This window comes from Rhinopithecus roxellana, chromosome 10 (assembly GCF_007565055.1).
Source record: "Rhinopithecus roxellana isolate Shanxi Qingling chromosome 10, ASM756505v1, whole genome shotgun sequence".
In the NCBI taxonomy this organism is placed as follows: domain Eukaryota; kingdom Metazoa; phylum Chordata; class Mammalia; order Primates; family Cercopithecidae; genus Rhinopithecus; species Rhinopithecus roxellana.
Window position 1 is genome coordinate 61,291,726 of NC_044558.1, and position 15,618 is coordinate 61,307,343.

Genomic DNA, 15,618 nt, shown 5'->3' on the forward strand with positions numbered 1-15,618 from the left:
GTGAATGTGGATTGGCTGCTAGGGAGGAGGGAGGCGGGGTCAGAGCCAGGGGCGGGGCTCTCCGGCCCCTTTAAAGCCTTGACATCAGGAGGCGGCTCCGGCACCCCCCTTTCTCTGCCCCCCGCCCCAACCGCGGCCATGGACCTGGCGGATCCGGCCTGCCCTGGCCCAGCTCAACACCTGATTTCGGTGAGTTCTGGGTCTACTTGGAATTGAAAGAGCGGCGAGTGCGGGGGGGATCTGTAGCTCCGTGCCGGGGGAAGTGGGGTGTAGAGGGTAAGGCTCTCGTGGCAGTACAGGGTCGGAGAGGGCGTCTCGGCTTCCTGCCCAAACCATACTGCCCGCCCCTCCGTCCCTCCCTCCAGCTGCACCCTCCTCGGGGGTCCGGCTGAGACTCTGTGCACCCCCACCCCACCCCCTCCCGCCCCCCGCGCCATCCTCGCGCATACTCAGTGGCCCCGGAAGGGAAACTTTCGGGAGTGGGGGATGTTCCGGGGGCCGAGCTCCCCTCCCTCTTTGAAAGCACTGACCTTGCCCCAGCTGCCCACCCCACCCAACCCGCATCCCACCGTCCGGGTGCCGCTTAGCGGTGCCGGGTTATTGCGGGGGGAGGGGCTCTCTCCCCAAAGCGCAGGCGCGGAGACGAGCCTCGGGCTCCCTTTCGCACTCCTTCCAGTCCCCGTGGCCTGGGGCGGTAGGGCCTGGGGAAGGCGGGGAGAGGCGGAAAGAGCGGGTCTCCTAGAGAACAGCCCTTCAGAGGCTTTGAGGGGCTGCGGGAAGGAGGAAGGACCTGGCGGGCTGCACGCTGAAGAGAAGCTAAGGGAGGGAGGAGGGTTGGTTGGGCAGGGAGCAGGGACAGGGCAGCGCCTGCAGAAAAGGCCCTCCGGGTGCTGGCTGCGGTGCCAGAAGAATGCAGAGAATTCATCTGTGCCCGACGCTCCCCTGGCTTAGCCCAACTAAGAAAGCGGCTGCCCGGATCCTAGCTCCCCTCTCCTTGTCCTGGGCCCAAGGCCCCACGTTGTCTCCAGTCCTGGCATGGCCCCAAGGGCACAGAGGGCCCTCGCCTCCCACAGGCCTAGTTTTCTAGGCATCCTAGGGCTGGATCAGCCCAGTCTACCTAGTCTGTCCAGCTGCTACTTCTTAAAGGCCTGCCTTGCTGAGGAGCTAGGGATCTTGGGCTAAGTAGTTCTCTGGCTGTAGAGGCAATCCCTCCCTCCCACTTCTCCCGCTCTTTCATGGGTCCTCCTTCTTAAGCACAGTGGTCAGCCAGAGGAAGTAGCCCGGGCAGGGGTGGTCCTGGGGAGCGGTAGAAAGGGTGTCAATGCCTAACCGGTTTATGGTCAGTACTTTTGGGGAAAATGAACATAGCCCATTTGCCTTGTTGCAGACCCTCCCTTGCACACATTACGCCATCTGGCCCTCTCAGACTCCTTGTGTGACAGGAATTCACTTCTCAAGTTGGTCCCCCCATCTTCCTAAAAACAACCTGGGGTTAGTGGGTTTCCTATCCCAAAGAAACCGTATGTATTCCTGTCCGGGGAGATATTCCCAAGTTCAAGCTTGTTTTCAAAGGCTATGGTCTATGCATGAGGTGGCATCTTTCTCCAGCTCTGGCCCTCACGAAAAGAGTGAGGACCTGGAGGGGCAGGTGCCGTGTGGTTGGCAGGGAAGAAGGATCTTCATGATAGGCCGGTGAAGACCTAAGTGTTTGGGGACCAGTGTAAGTGCTGGTATCAATAAAGACAGAGTCAGAAGCTCTGGTCCCTACTTTTCCTAGCTTGCTGTATGACCTTGGCCGAGGCAGTTTACTCTCTGGGGCTCAGTTTCCCCATCTTTAAAATTCAGTAGTTGGACTAGATAGCTCTAATATTCCCTTCCACTTTTGACATTGAATGGTTTCACTGATGGGTGAATCTATAGGGGAGAAAGGTCCTCTGGCAGAATGGTTCCATTTAGAGGGAGCTAAAGTGTTGGATGTGCTTTAAATTGCAATTACTTAGGATTAGAACCCTGTGTAGAGAGAACAGATTCCCTTATTCTGTGCCTGAGAGTAGACCTTGTCCCACACACCCCTGGTGCCTTGGGATATGAACTCCTGCTGGCTTGGGTTTGGCCCACCCATCACGCCTGTGGTGAGACATCCTGGCCCTTTGAAGAGGAGCTGAGAGAGGAGGAGGCAGCCAAGGGCCAGCAGGGTAAGCAGATTCCCAGGAGACAGTTTAAGTCTCAGCTGTTGGGACTTGTTTTAGGATCTGGGCCAGGGAGCACAACACACTCACCCACCCGCCCTCTTATAGGAGGAGGGCAAGGAGGGCCCCACTGCTTTTGCCCATCCCATCCCCAGCCCTGCCCACCTCACTGCTGTACTCACATCCCCAGGTCCCAGGCAAGGGGCTAAGGAATCTTCCCCACTGCCCTCATGCAGCCCAGCCAGCCTCCCAGGCCCTGCCAAACCAGCCAGTGGCAGCAGTGAGGAGAAACTGCACCCACCCCACCTTTCCCAGCCCCTTCCCTCCCGGGGTAGGACTTCGTCAGGAGTTGGGCTCTCCAGGTTGGGACTTGCTTTCCAGCCCAAGAGCCAGAGGTCTTGAAGTTCTTGTTTGTTTTCATCCTCGGTCTCCCAGTTGAAGGGGAATGTTGAAGGAGAGGTGGTGGTTAAGGAAGCCCTGGGTTTGCTCATGTAGGGGCACATTCTCCCTGCGTTGCTTTTCCCTCTGCTGGCTCTCCTGGGACTGGAAAGCCCTCTGCCCTGGGCCCTGCTGCCTATGAGGGTGAAGCTGCCGCAGGAGGTGTTTAGGTTAAACCCCAGGGAAGCCTTCCTTACTGCTGTGAGCCCTTGGAATGGATAATGGAAGCTCCCAGGGAGGTCAGTTTCCCAGAAAGTGGCTAATGCTGGAGTCCCTGTCAGACTGAAGGATGCAGCTGTTACTAGGCAGAGGCTGCTGTTCCCTCTTGGGGTGTGGCTCTGAGGCTGGCCAGCCAGAGGCCCCGTTAGAAGCAGGAGGAGAAAGGGCCCTTGCCTGACAGCCAAAGTGGGGTCCCTGACCCCATCATGCCTGAGTCACCAGAGCTGCATTTCTCAAAACAAGTGCCCTTTCTAGCCCCTGCTTCTCAGCCCCTCCCCCAATTCAACACTGCTCCCACCGTCTCCTTCGACAACCCTCACCCAAACCTGGCAGGTTCCCCGAGCCCCAGTCTGGCTGCATTAATGGACTGATTGGATTTTCTATACTTGGAGTTTGGGGTTTCTGAACATGCAAATTTATGTAAATCAATCTGGGATCTGCCACTACATCAAAACAATACAGAGCATAGGTTGGAAGGAATCCTAGAGACAGTCTAGTCTAACGCCCTCGTGTTAAAAATGGGGAAACTGAAGTCCAGAGCGGGAAGTGATTCATGCGGTGGTGAGTGTCAGAGGCAGGCCTCCTGATTCTGCTCTGTAGTTTCACGTGGTCCCATTCTGCCTTAATGTTTGATGCATGAGGTAGCCTGGCTAGATTTAAAGCAGAGAGGGCCAGTTCTTGAACCTGAGATAGCAGAAAGCTGGGCCCTTGGAGAGTCAGAGTGTTATCGCAGGACCCCCCAGGGGCTCTGGTCAGCTTTGTAACATGCTGAGGAAAAACAACTTCAAATCCCTAAGAACAAGACCCATAATATTTTCCCCCAGACACTGACCTGGAGGGTTGGAGGACAAGGTCATTGGTTGCTGCCTGTCTTGGCTCTTGTAGTTTCTCGGGAACTTAGATTTTTTCTGTCCTGGCATCTGTCACAGTACCAGGCACGCAGCAGGCTGTGGAAGGACCTACATATGCAATGCCTCCATCTTTGTTTACCCTTCCCTCCTGGTTTGAGTCTCTACTGGTTCCCTCTGTGGACACAGTGGGAAAAGGTCTTTGGTCTCTTAGGATGCTTTGCCCACCGTCCTCTGCCTTCTTAGAGGGCATACGCCAACTGGACCTCCCCGGCAGGTTTCTACAGCACTAGCCAGACAGGCCTTGCTGTAGGAAGGATCTCTTTATTTTAGGATCAGTACCAAGGATGCAAGGGGGCTTCAGAGATGGACTGGGGTTCCCAAGAAGCAGTCTCCCCCATTTCTTCACTCTTCTTGATCTGATCCACCTACCTGGCTGTAAGGTGTTCCCCACTCCCACTTCATGGACTATGCCTGTGGCGTGGGGCTGTTCGGAGGGCTGAGCGCTCACTTACCCTGTGGCGCCTGGGCATACTATAGAGATGTGGAGGTGCCTGAGGCAGCTGCCAGCCTGCTTTGTGATACTCTGGGAGGGTAGGGCATGGGCTCAAGAACAGAGGCCTTGACTCAACCCAGCCAGGGCTTGGGAGGGCCTCCCAGGCCCTGCCGCAGCCTAGGAGGGGGCTTGGGACACATACCTGGGTCTTTCTTCACCTTCTCCCCAAACCCAAGTCTGGAGGACTCTGGAATGAGTGCCCCTGTCTTCAGCACCTTCCCAAAACACTACAGGTGTGGAACTGGCACCCTCACCCCCCTCCGCCCAGCAACCCTCGGCACCTGTGTCTGTAGCTCTCTGTGAGGGGAAATCCTTCTCCTTGGGCCTCAGTTTCCCAGCCAGTGTTCCTGTATTAATTATGCATCACCATTGGGGTGTGGCACCTGGTCGATAATTACCATTTTCCCAGCTCTGGGAGTTACGCAGATGAAAGAGGAGGCCAGGCTGTTATTAAGGTGAATTATTGTTGCTGTTATTACCAATTTCTAAAACCCAGCAACTGCTGAGAAGAACCCAGTCAGACACAGCACCCTGTACCTTATGCTGGTCCTTGAACTCTGGGAATTCTCCAATATTCACTATGCTTTTTTTTTTTTTCAAGTATAGATGTCTTAAAGGAGAGAAGACCCCATTCTGCTGCTCCTGTTGTTGCCTGCAGGGCTTGAGTGACAGGTGCTGCTTAGAACCTGTGGTCTGCATGTCTCCTCACTCTCATGTAGTTCAGCCTGAAATTGTCCCTGCCCATAGACACTCTGGTAGGCCAGTGATCAAGGTTTTTCTAGGCAGGGCTGTGAGGGGCCCTGGAACTCCTGGGGTGTGTCTCTGGGGTTCTCAACAGTTGCAATTCCCAGGGGCTGATTTACCTCACTCCCAGCTGGCTTGATGTGGGGGCTATAATCGGCCCTTCTATACAAGGATGTGTTGAGACACCTCCAGAACCTGCCCACAGCAGCACCAGGCACTTCCAGGAGTCATTTACCCCACTGGCCCCAAACTTTCCCCTGCCCTCTGCCTCTGCCCCTGACCAGACTGTCCCCCTTCTGAAGGACCTAGAATAAACCCAACTCTTACCCAGGTGGAAGTGCCCATGACCAACTTCTGAATAGTGGTGTTACCATGCCCACACCACAGCTTGGGGTTAGGAGGGCCTCTCTGCTAACCCAGGGCAAGATGGCTGGAGAAGAAAGGATGTGAAGGCATCAGCAACCATGGGTTAGAGGCCCCACATTCATCTGACTGGCCGCCTCTCCTGCTCCCTTGTCCTAGGGGCCTGGAAGAGGGTCGATGCCACAGCTGGGAGGAGCTTTAGAAATCAACTTGTTGAATAGTTTGATTCCTTCTAATATTTTTTGCAGTTTTGTTTTCTTTTTTCACCAGGTTTTATAAATTTAGTTTGAAAATTGAAATCTCTGCTGGGCACTGTGGCTCATGCCCAGCACTGTGGGAGGCCAAGGTGGGTGGGTCACTTGAGGTTAGGAGTTCAAGACCAGCCTAACTAAGACGGTGAAACCTCGTCTCTACCAAAAAATATAAAAATTAGCCAGGCGTGGTGGTGTGCACCTGTAGTCCCAACTACTGGGGAGACTGAGGTGGGAGGATCACTTGAACCCAGGAAGCAGAGGTTGCAGTGAGCAGAGATTGAGCTACCACATTCCAGCCTAGGCAACAGTGAGACCGTGTCTCAAAAAAAAAAAAAAATCTCGCGCCCACCTCCATCCCCTTTTCCCCCATAATCATTTATTAGTTTCTTATATATCCCTTGAGTTTCCTTACACAATACCAAACACACACAAATATATATTCTTTTTTTTCATTCTTACCCAAAAATACAGCGTAGCATGTCTACTGTATTTGTTGCCTTACCTATTAGCAGTACCGGGTGTGCCTGGATTTCTCCTACCACCTATGTCAGCTCTCCCGTTTCTGGCTGTCTTAGTCTGTTTGAGCTGCTATAACAACATACCATAAGCTAGGCAGCTTAGAAACAACAGAAATTTATTTCTCACAGCTCTAGAGGCTGGGAAGTCCAAGGTGAAGGCAAGGGCAGATTTGGTGTCTGGTGAGGGCCAGCTTTCTGATTCCTGGACAGAGGCTTCTTATTGTGTCCTCACGTGGTAGAAGGGGTGAGGAATCTCACCAGGCCCCTTTTTATAAGAGCACTAATCCCCTTCATGAGGGCTCCACCTCCATGACCTATTTACGTCCCAAAGCACCACTGCCCCACCACCCCGCAATAGCATTACCTTGGGTGTTAGGATTTCAACATGTGGATTTGCGGGGATACAAGCATTCAGACCATAGCACTGGCCTTGACCACTCATCCCAGGGTTCCCCAGTTGGCCCCAAGTCATGAGCAGTGTTCATTCACCTTTGTATACCGAACTTCATTCAGATGTCAGGATTCAGGCCAAACTGGCCTCTGAGGAATTCTCAAGCCATATGAGCGGCCTATTTATTCAGCCAACAGATTATTTAGAATTTACTGTGTGCCGGGTGCTGTGCTAATCTCTAGGGATAAGTGGTGATCAAAAAAGTCCACGTTAATCAAGTAATTAAACAGTTCTATAATTATAGCCGTGATAAGGGTTGCAAAGAAAGGACACGTGCTGTAAGAGCAAGTGCTCCGAGGACTTGCCCCACCTAGTGCTGGGGGTGGCCCGTGCTGAGGCGCATGACATGGCACACATGCTGGGAGCAGGAGTCAGGCCAGGACTGCAGATGTGGGTACCACGTGGCCTGGAATACTGGCTTTCTCAACTTGGCTTGAGTGGCTTCTCTTCTCACCACTCCCCCAGTCTGTGGGATGTCCTGGGTCCCTAGAGTTTTACTGTGTCTAAGACAGGAGACCCCCTTCTCTTCCAGATGGTGCTGATCATTCCTTTTCCCCTACCCGCATTGCATCACCTTCTATTTCCCCAGCTGTGAGCCTGCAGGCTCCTGAAGCTGGAGCCTTTCTTTCCACTCCAGGCTGAGGGGAAGTTGGGGGGTGGGGATGGGGGTTTGCTTCTCACTTCCTCTGTAGACAGCACCTCACTTCCTGTCCTCCAGGCTAGAAGAAGGCTAAAACTCTTGGCTTTGCCGCCCCTTCCTCTCTCCTCCCCCACTGCTTTCCTGGGAAGCCTGCAGGCCTTGAAGGAGCAAGGCAGCATCAAAGCCAGCAGTTTATCCCTGAAGGCCCTGCGGAGCTCCTTACCCCACCCCTGTCCCACACAAGGGACCTGGCTCCTCAGCTGCAGTCCTTTTCTAGATGGGATATTCTTCTCTCCTGTGCCCTGCAGGGGAGAGGAGTCAGAGGGCTGACCCCCATTTTACAGGAAGGAAACTGAGGCCCAGTGGGGTGCCAGCTTCACCTAGGGTCATGTGGTTTGGCTGCATGAATCTCAGGAGCAGAATCCCAAAAGCCTGCCTCCTGTTTGTGATCACAAACAAGAGCAGAGCCCAGTGGGGGCTTGTGGGCAAACCAGAGCTGTTTTCTCCTCCCAGCGCAGAGCTGGTAGCTTGGGGTGTCACCTCTGGGCTCTGGCTGGATGGTGCCCACTAGCTGAGCACTGGAGTTGCTTGAATGCAGAAAGCATATTGGCTGGCCAGAGCCTATTCTTGTTGTAGAAAGAAGCCAGGAGATTGGGAGGCTGGGCGCAGTGGCTTATGCCTGTAATCCCAGCACTTTGGGAGGCTGAGGTGGGTGGATCACAAGGTTAGGAGATCGAGATAATCCTGACTAATACGGTGAAACACGGTCTCTACTCAAAATACAAAAATTAGCCAGGCGTGGTGGCACGCGCCTGTAGTCCCAGCCACTTGGGAGGCTGAGGCAGGAGAATCGCTTGAACCCGGGAGGTGGAGGTTGCAGTGAGCCAAGATCACGCCACTGCCTTCCAGCCTGGGTGACACAGCAAAACTCCATCTCAAAAAAAAAAAAAAGCCAGGAGATAAAGTTTAGGGGATGGGTACTAGGAGCTGGAAGGGTATCTGCCCAGCTCTCCCCCACCTGCAGGTGCAGCCTCCTAGGCCCTATTATCTCAGACCTGGAAGAAAATACTAATAGCTGATATTTCAGTGGTCAGCTCTGCCATCACCTTCGCCATCACCTCCAGGAGCCTCTCTGCCTTGGTTCCTCCTGTGGGACCCAGCATGTGTCTCTGGTTATGCCCAGGATATTGAAAAGATGCAACTCCCTAATTCTGCCAGGGGATAGGAGAGGAGTTAGTTATTGGCATGGGCCGGGGAGCAGGAAACAATCACCTTCAAATGTCCTTAGATCCAGCAGCACTGAGTCATTCTGGTTCCATATACACCCAGAGGTTTCTGCCTCCTCACTTCTGTTTCTGCCCTTCCTTCTGTGTGGAATGACACCCTTCCCTTTTCATTGTATGTAAACCCCACCTGTCTTTACCTTCTGTTCACTTGATGTCTCCAAATCTGAAAAACTCCAATATTTCTTTCCTGATTTTTAAAGTTCTTCAACAGACTCCTCTTATGGAACTTCCTTCATAGTACAGCTATCTATCCACATGTCTGTTTTCTTTTTTTCCCTTGAGGCAGAGTCTTGCTATGTTGCCCAGACCGGTCCTGAACTCCTGGGCTCAAGCAATCCTCTGCTTCTACGCATTCAACTTTTTAGAATCCATATATAAGTGAGATCATGTGGTATTTTTCTGTGCCTGGCTTATTTCATGTAACATAGTGTTCTCCGAATTCATCCACGTTGTTACAAATGACAGGATTTCCTCCTTTCTTAGGGCTGAATAGTGTCCTATTATGTATATATAGCATCTTTTCCTTATCCATTCATCTACTGATGGATACTTAGGGTGGTTCCATATCTTGACTACAATGAATAAACATGGGAGTGCAGATATCTCTTCAACATCCTGATTTAATGGTAGTTCCATTTAAGGGTTTTTAATTTTTTTTTTTTTTTTGAGATGGAGTCTTGCCCTGTCGCCCGGACTGGAGTGCAGTGGGCAATCTCAGCTCACTGCAAGCTCTGCCTCCGGGGTTCAAGCAATTCTCCTGCCTCAGCCTCCCAAGTGGCTGGGACTACAGGCGCCCGCCACCATGCCCGGCTAATTTTTTGTAGTTTTAGTAGAGACGGGGTTTCACCATGTAGCCAGAATGGTCTCCATCTCCTGACTTTGTGATCCGCCCACCTCGGCCTCCCAAAGTGCTGGGATTACAGGCGTGAGCCACCACGCCCAGCCTTTTTTTTTTTTTTTTTTTTAAATACAGGGTCTTGTGTTGTCTAGGCTGGTCTTGAACTCCTGGACTCAAGTGATCCTCCTGCCTTGGCCTCCCAAAGTGTTAAGATTATAGGTGTGAGCCACTGGGTCTGGCCTATTTTAAGTTTTTTGAGAAACTTCCATACCATTTACCATAGTGGCTATACTAATTTATATTCCCTCCAATGGTGTACAAGGGTTCCCTTTTCTCCACATCCTTGTCAACACTTATTATTTTGTCTTTTTTATAATATTCTAAAGGTGTGAAGTAATATCTCATTGTGGTTAAATTTACATTTTCCTGATGATTCGTGATATTGAGCATTTTTTCATATACCCACTGGCCATTTGTATGTCTTTTAAGAAATGTCAGGTTCTGCATGGTGGCTCATGCCTATAATCCCAGCATTTTGGGAGGCTGAGGCAGGCAGATTGCTTGAGCCCAGGAGTTCGAGACTAGCCTGGGCAACATGGTCAAACCCTGTCTCTACAAAAAAAAAAATCCAAAAAATTAGTTGGACATGGTGATGCATGCCTGTAGTCCCAGCTACTCGGGAGGCTGAGGTGGGAGGATCAGCTGAGCCCAGGAGTTTGAGGTTACAGTAAGCCATAATTGTACCACTGCAACCAACCTGCACTCCAGCCTGAGTGAATGAGAAGTGTGGTTTACGAATATTTTCTACTATTTTGTTGATTGTCTCTTTAATCTGCTGTTTCCTTTGCTCTGCAGAAGCTTTTTAGTTTGATGTAATCTCCTTTTTGCCTGTGCTTTTGGGGTCATATCCAAAAAGTCATTGCCCAGACCAATGTCATGGAGTTTTTCCCCTGTATTTTATTTTATTCTAGTAGTTTTACAGTTTCTGGTCAGGTTTAAGGTTGTTGTTTTTTTTTTTTTTTTTTTTTTCAAGACAGAGTCTCGCTCTGTAACCCAGGCCAGAGTGCAGCAGTGAGATTTCAGCTTACTACAACCTCCACTACCTCCTGGGTTCAAGAGATTCCTGTGCCTCTGCCTCCCAAGTAGCTGGAATTACAGGCATGAGCCACCACACCCAGCTAATTTTTGTATTTTTAGTAGAGAGGAGGTTTCACTCCGTTGCCCAGGCTGGTCTCAAACTCCTGACCTCAAGTGATCTGCCTGCCTTGGCCTCCCATAGTGCTAGGATGATAGGCATGAGCACTGTGACCGGCCAGGTTTAAGTTTTTAATAGATTTTTAGTTGATTTTTGTATATGGTGTGAGATGAGGGTCTAATCTAATTTTACTCTTCTGCATGTGAATATCCAGTTTTCTCAATACTGATTACTAAGGAGACTGTCCTTTCCCTGTTGTGTGTTCTTGGCATCTTTGTCAGCCGTCAATTAACTGTAAACGTGGATTTATTTCTGGTCTCTCTATTCTGAACCATTCATCTAGTGTCTGTTTTTATGCCAGTACCATGCTATTTTGATTACTATAGCTTTGTAGTAGGTTCTTCAAATCAGGTAGTGTAATGTCTCCAAGTTTGTTCTTTTGCTCAAGAACAAACTTTTGCTCAGCTTATTTACCTGGCTTTACTCTAGGATGTGGTGTGATAGGTAGCACGGAGAATTTTGGATTCTCAGGGGTTGGTTCAATTCCTATGTTCTAGAAATAAGAGGATTTTAACCTCTGTTATTTACTCTATCAAAGTAATTCTTTTGTCAGATATATTGCTTTGGCTATTTGGGGTCTTTTACGGTTCCATATGAGTTTTAGGATTTTTTTCCTATTTCTGTGAAAAATATAATTGATATCTTGATAGGGATTGCATTGAATCTGTAGATTGCTTTGGGTATTTATGGACATTTTAAAAATATTAATTATTCCAATCCCAGACATGGGACATCTTTCCAGTTATTCATGTCAATTTCTTTTATCAGTGTTTTATAGTTTTTAGTGTAGAGATCATTCACCTCCTTGGTTAAACTTATTCTGGAATATTTTATTATTTTGTAATTTTTTAGGTGGTTCATTGTTAACATACAGAAAGACTACTGATTTTTTTTCTTGCATGTCTTATGTCCCCTATAGACTGAAAGCTCCCAGAAGCCCAAGAGCTGACCCTTCTCTGAATTGCCCCCAGCTATATACCTAAGCAATGCGTTTCCTAGTGAGTTTGTCAGTCCAGAAATATCTGTAGAATGAATAGGTTAGTACTATTTGCCAGAGAGAGTCACTGAGGCCTAAGAGTGGGTTGAGAACTTTTTTTTTTTTGAGACGGACTCTCACTGTCACCCAGGCTGGAGTGCAGTGGTGCGATTTTGGCTCATCACAACCTCTGCCTCCCGGGTTCAAGCAATTCTCCTGCCTCAGCCTCCTGAGTAGCTGGGACCACAGGCGCTCACCACCATGCCTAGCTAATGTTTGTATTTTTAGTAAAGACAGGGTTTCACCATGTTGGTCAGGCTGGACTCAAACTCCTGACCTCTTAATCTGCCCACCTTGGCCTCCCAAAGTGTTGGGATTACAGGCGTGAGCCACCGCTTCTGGCTTTTTTTTTTTTTTTTTTTTTTCCTTTTTTTGAGAGGATTGAGGACTTTGAAAGGGTCAGGGACAAATCTGAAAATGTCTCTTCCTCACCCCTCAGTATAGTTTGTCCTGTGGGCCTTAAGGGCCATTTGGTGGAGGATAGTTAGGGGTCTTTCGGGGAACCTGATGAGCCCAGGTATGTTCTTAGCTGTCCCTTCTTTCTTTCTTTTTTTTTTTTGAGACGGAGTCTCGCTCTATCGCCCAGGCTGGAGTGCAGTGACCGGATCTCAGCTCACTGCAAGCTCCGCCTCCCGGGTTCACGCCATTCTCCTGCCTCAGCCTCCCGAGCAGCTGGGACTGTAGGCGCCCGCCACCTCGCCCAGCTAGTTTTTTGTATTTTTTTTAGTAGAAATGGGGTTTCACCGTGTTAGCCAGGATGGTCTACTGTCCCTTCTTTCTAACCTTTTTTTCTGGTGAGAATGAAAGGAGATCACCAGTTCTGCAGGGGGCAGGGTGGCTCAGGGCCTGGTCTGGTTGGTAGGAGTGGTACACTGGCAGAGGGTGTGGCAGGGAGTGCAGAAATACAAGCAAGAGCCTCTCCTGGGGGAGCTCCCCTTTTAACAGTATGGGGAGTCCCCTCCTCTTCACAGGGAATGTTCAATAACAGGATGCATTGCATTTGGAAATACTGATCCTGCAGGAGGCACTTGAAGAAGATAGAACAATGAGGCTGCATGAGTCCAGGAAAGCTTGTCCAAAGAGTTGCTCAGGGGCCAGACAAAGGCAGGGCTTCGAGGGTTGTGTTGAGGGCTTTGGTTGGTCCCAAAAGCAGTGGGAGGTTGTGGGAAGATTTGAAGTGGGAAGAACACAATCAGATTTATAGTTTTAGAAGGTTGCTATGGTGGAGCTCCTTGGAAAAGTGGTTGTGGCAAGGAAAATACAAGATAAGCCAGGAACATCTTACGGCAAGAGAGTGCTTGAAAAAAAAAGAAAAAAAAAAAAAGGAAGCACTGGCTGGGTGTGGTGACTTATGCCTGTAATCCCAGCACTTTGGGAGGACCAGGTGGGTGGAGCACTTGAGGTCAGGAGTTCGAGACCAGCCTGGCCAACATGATGAAACCCCATCTCTACTAAAAACATAAAAATTAGTCAGGTGTAGTGGCACACACCTGTGGTCCCAGCTACTCAGGAAGCTGAGGCATGAGAATCGCTTGAGCCGAGATTACGCCACTGCCCTCCAGCATGGGCGACAGGGCAAGACTTGTCTAAAAAAAAAAAGAAAGAAAAAAAAGGAAGCATGTTGGAAGGAGGACCCAGCCTGAAAGATTCTCAATGGCCAGTGGCCATAGCTGGAATTTGAGCAATGAAATGTGATAATAGTATTGGATTATAGCCCAAAGATTAAATAAATATCCAGGCCGGGCGTGGTGGCTCACACCTGTAATCCCAGCACTTTGGGAGGCCAAGGCGGGCGGATCATGAGGTCAGGAGATCGAGACCATCCTGGCTAGCACGGTGAAACCCCGTCTCTACTAAAAATACAAAACAATTAGCCGGGCGTGGTGGCGGGCGCCTGTTGTCCCAGCTACTCGGGAGGCTGAGGCCAGAGAATGATGTGAACCCGGGAGGCAGAGCTTGCAGTGAGCTGAGGTTGTGCCACTGCACTCCAGTCTGGGCGACAGAGCGAGACTCCCTCTCAAAAAAAAAAAATTAAATTAAAAAATAATAGCCGGGTGCGGTGGCTCAAGCCTGTAATCCCAGCACTTTGGGAGGCCGAGACAGGCGGATCACGAGGTCAGGAGATCAAGACCATCCTGGCTAACACAGTGAAACCCCGTCTCTACTAAAAAATACAAAAAACTAGCCGGGCGAGGTGGCGGGCGCCTGTAGTCCCAGCTAATGTAGTCCCAGCTACTCGGGAGGCTGAGGCAGGAGAATGGCATAAACCTGGGAGGCGGAGCTTGCAATGAGCTGAGATCCGGCCACTGCACTCCAGCCTGGGTGACAGAGCGAGCCTCCGTCTCAAAAAAAAAAAAAATAATAATTGTGTATGTGTGTGTGTGTGTGTGTGTGTGTATCTCTCTCTCTCTCTCTCTCTCTCTCTCTCCAGTTCGTCCATACCAATATAAATACATGATTAAATGGGATGAAGGGACAGTTCTTCCTTATAGAAAACTTGCAATTAATAAATATAGAAGGAAGATAGGAAATTGAAAATTATGTTTTAGAACACCATAGTAATTGCTACAAGCAAGATCCACTGATTTTGGTTAAAAATTGCCAGGTGAAAATTTAAGGAGAAATAGGATATTTGCATAGTCACAAAGTATTGCCCCCCAAAATACTAATTACAGAAGGAAAAACAGTGACTTTACAATGGAGAAACCAATTAATAGATACTGCCTAACCAAGTGATGAGGTTAAAACATCACCAGAAACAAGAAAACTTGGTATCATGTGTGTCCTCAGATATAATGCCCTGGGGAAGGCATATCACCTCCGTGGTATTCTTGTCAAAACATATAACCTCAGTCTAATCAGTGAGAATGTCAAACAACCCAAATTGGAGGACGTTCTCCAAAATGTTGACTAGTCCCTTCAGAAGTGTTAAGATGATGAAAGGTAAAGAAATGTCGAAGGATTGTCATGAATTGTAAATGCTAAGGAGACTGGGTGACCAAGTACCCTGTGGAATCCTGGATTGGATCTTGGAGCAGAATATTGGTACAAAAACTGATAAGATCCATATAAAGGCTATAGTTTCATTTTCTAAAAATTGTTCTGCTAAAGAAAGATGTGGAACCATGAGAATGTGCTACTATGTATTTTTTTAAGTATGTATTTATACATAAAGTAACACATAGGCACATAGAAGAAGAGGTGGAAGAGGGGTGGGAGAAGCACGGGAATGTAATAGGAAAGGGAAAAGTCATCCAGGAAGAAGTGGATACCCTCAAGAAAGTGAGAAGACAGCCCACAGAATGGAAGAAAATATTTTCAAATCATGTATATACATATATATGCATATATATACACATATATATACGTACACAGACACACACATATATATATAAAAGGACTTGTATCTAGAATATATAAAGAGTTCTGAAGACTAGGCTGGGCAAAGTTGCTCATCCCTGTAATCCCAGTGCTTTGGGAGGCCAAGGCAGGAGGATCACTAGGAGGAGTTCAAGATCAGCCTGGGCAGTATGGCAAGACCCTGTCTCTACAAAAAATTTTAAAATTAGCCAGCTGTGGTAGTCCTGATTACTTGGGAGGCTGAAGTGGGAGGACCACTTGAGCCTAGGAGTCTGAAGTTGCAGTAAGCTATGACTGTGGCACTGCACTCCAGCCTGAGTGACAGAGCCAAGCCAAATCTTGTCTCTTAAAAAAAAAAAAAAAAAAGTAGGCTGGGAACAGTGTCTCACGCATGTAATCCCAGCACTTTGCGGGGCCGAGGCGGGCAGATCACTTGAGGCTAGGAGTTTGAGACCAGCTTGGCCAACATGGTGAAACCCCATCTCTACTAAAAATACAAAAATTAGTCAGGTGTGATAGCGCATGCCTGTAATCCCAGGTACTTGGGAGGCTGAGACAGGAGAATTGCTTGACCCAGGATGCAGAGGTGGCAGTGAGCTGAGATCATGCCACTGCATTCCAGC

The 15,618-nt window shown here is 49.3% G+C and overlaps 1 protein-coding gene across 6 annotated transcripts in view; it reads left to right on the forward strand.

Annotated features, from left to right (window-relative positions):
• The first annotated feature begins 83 nt into the window (after nt 1–83).
• Nucleotides 84–15,618, forward strand: part of NCKAP5L (NCK associated protein 5 like) — a 38,859-nt gene continuing 23,324 nt past the window's right edge. For 2 of the 6 annotated variants that reach the window (XM_010385376.2, XM_010385377.2), the window contains exon 1: nt 84–189. The gene's annotated coding sequence lies outside the window, so the exon portion shown is untranslated. The remainder of the gene's footprint in view (nt 190–15,618) is intronic. The other 4 variants (XM_030939157.1, XM_030939158.1, XM_030939156.1 and 1 more) reach the window with 2 other exon arrangements.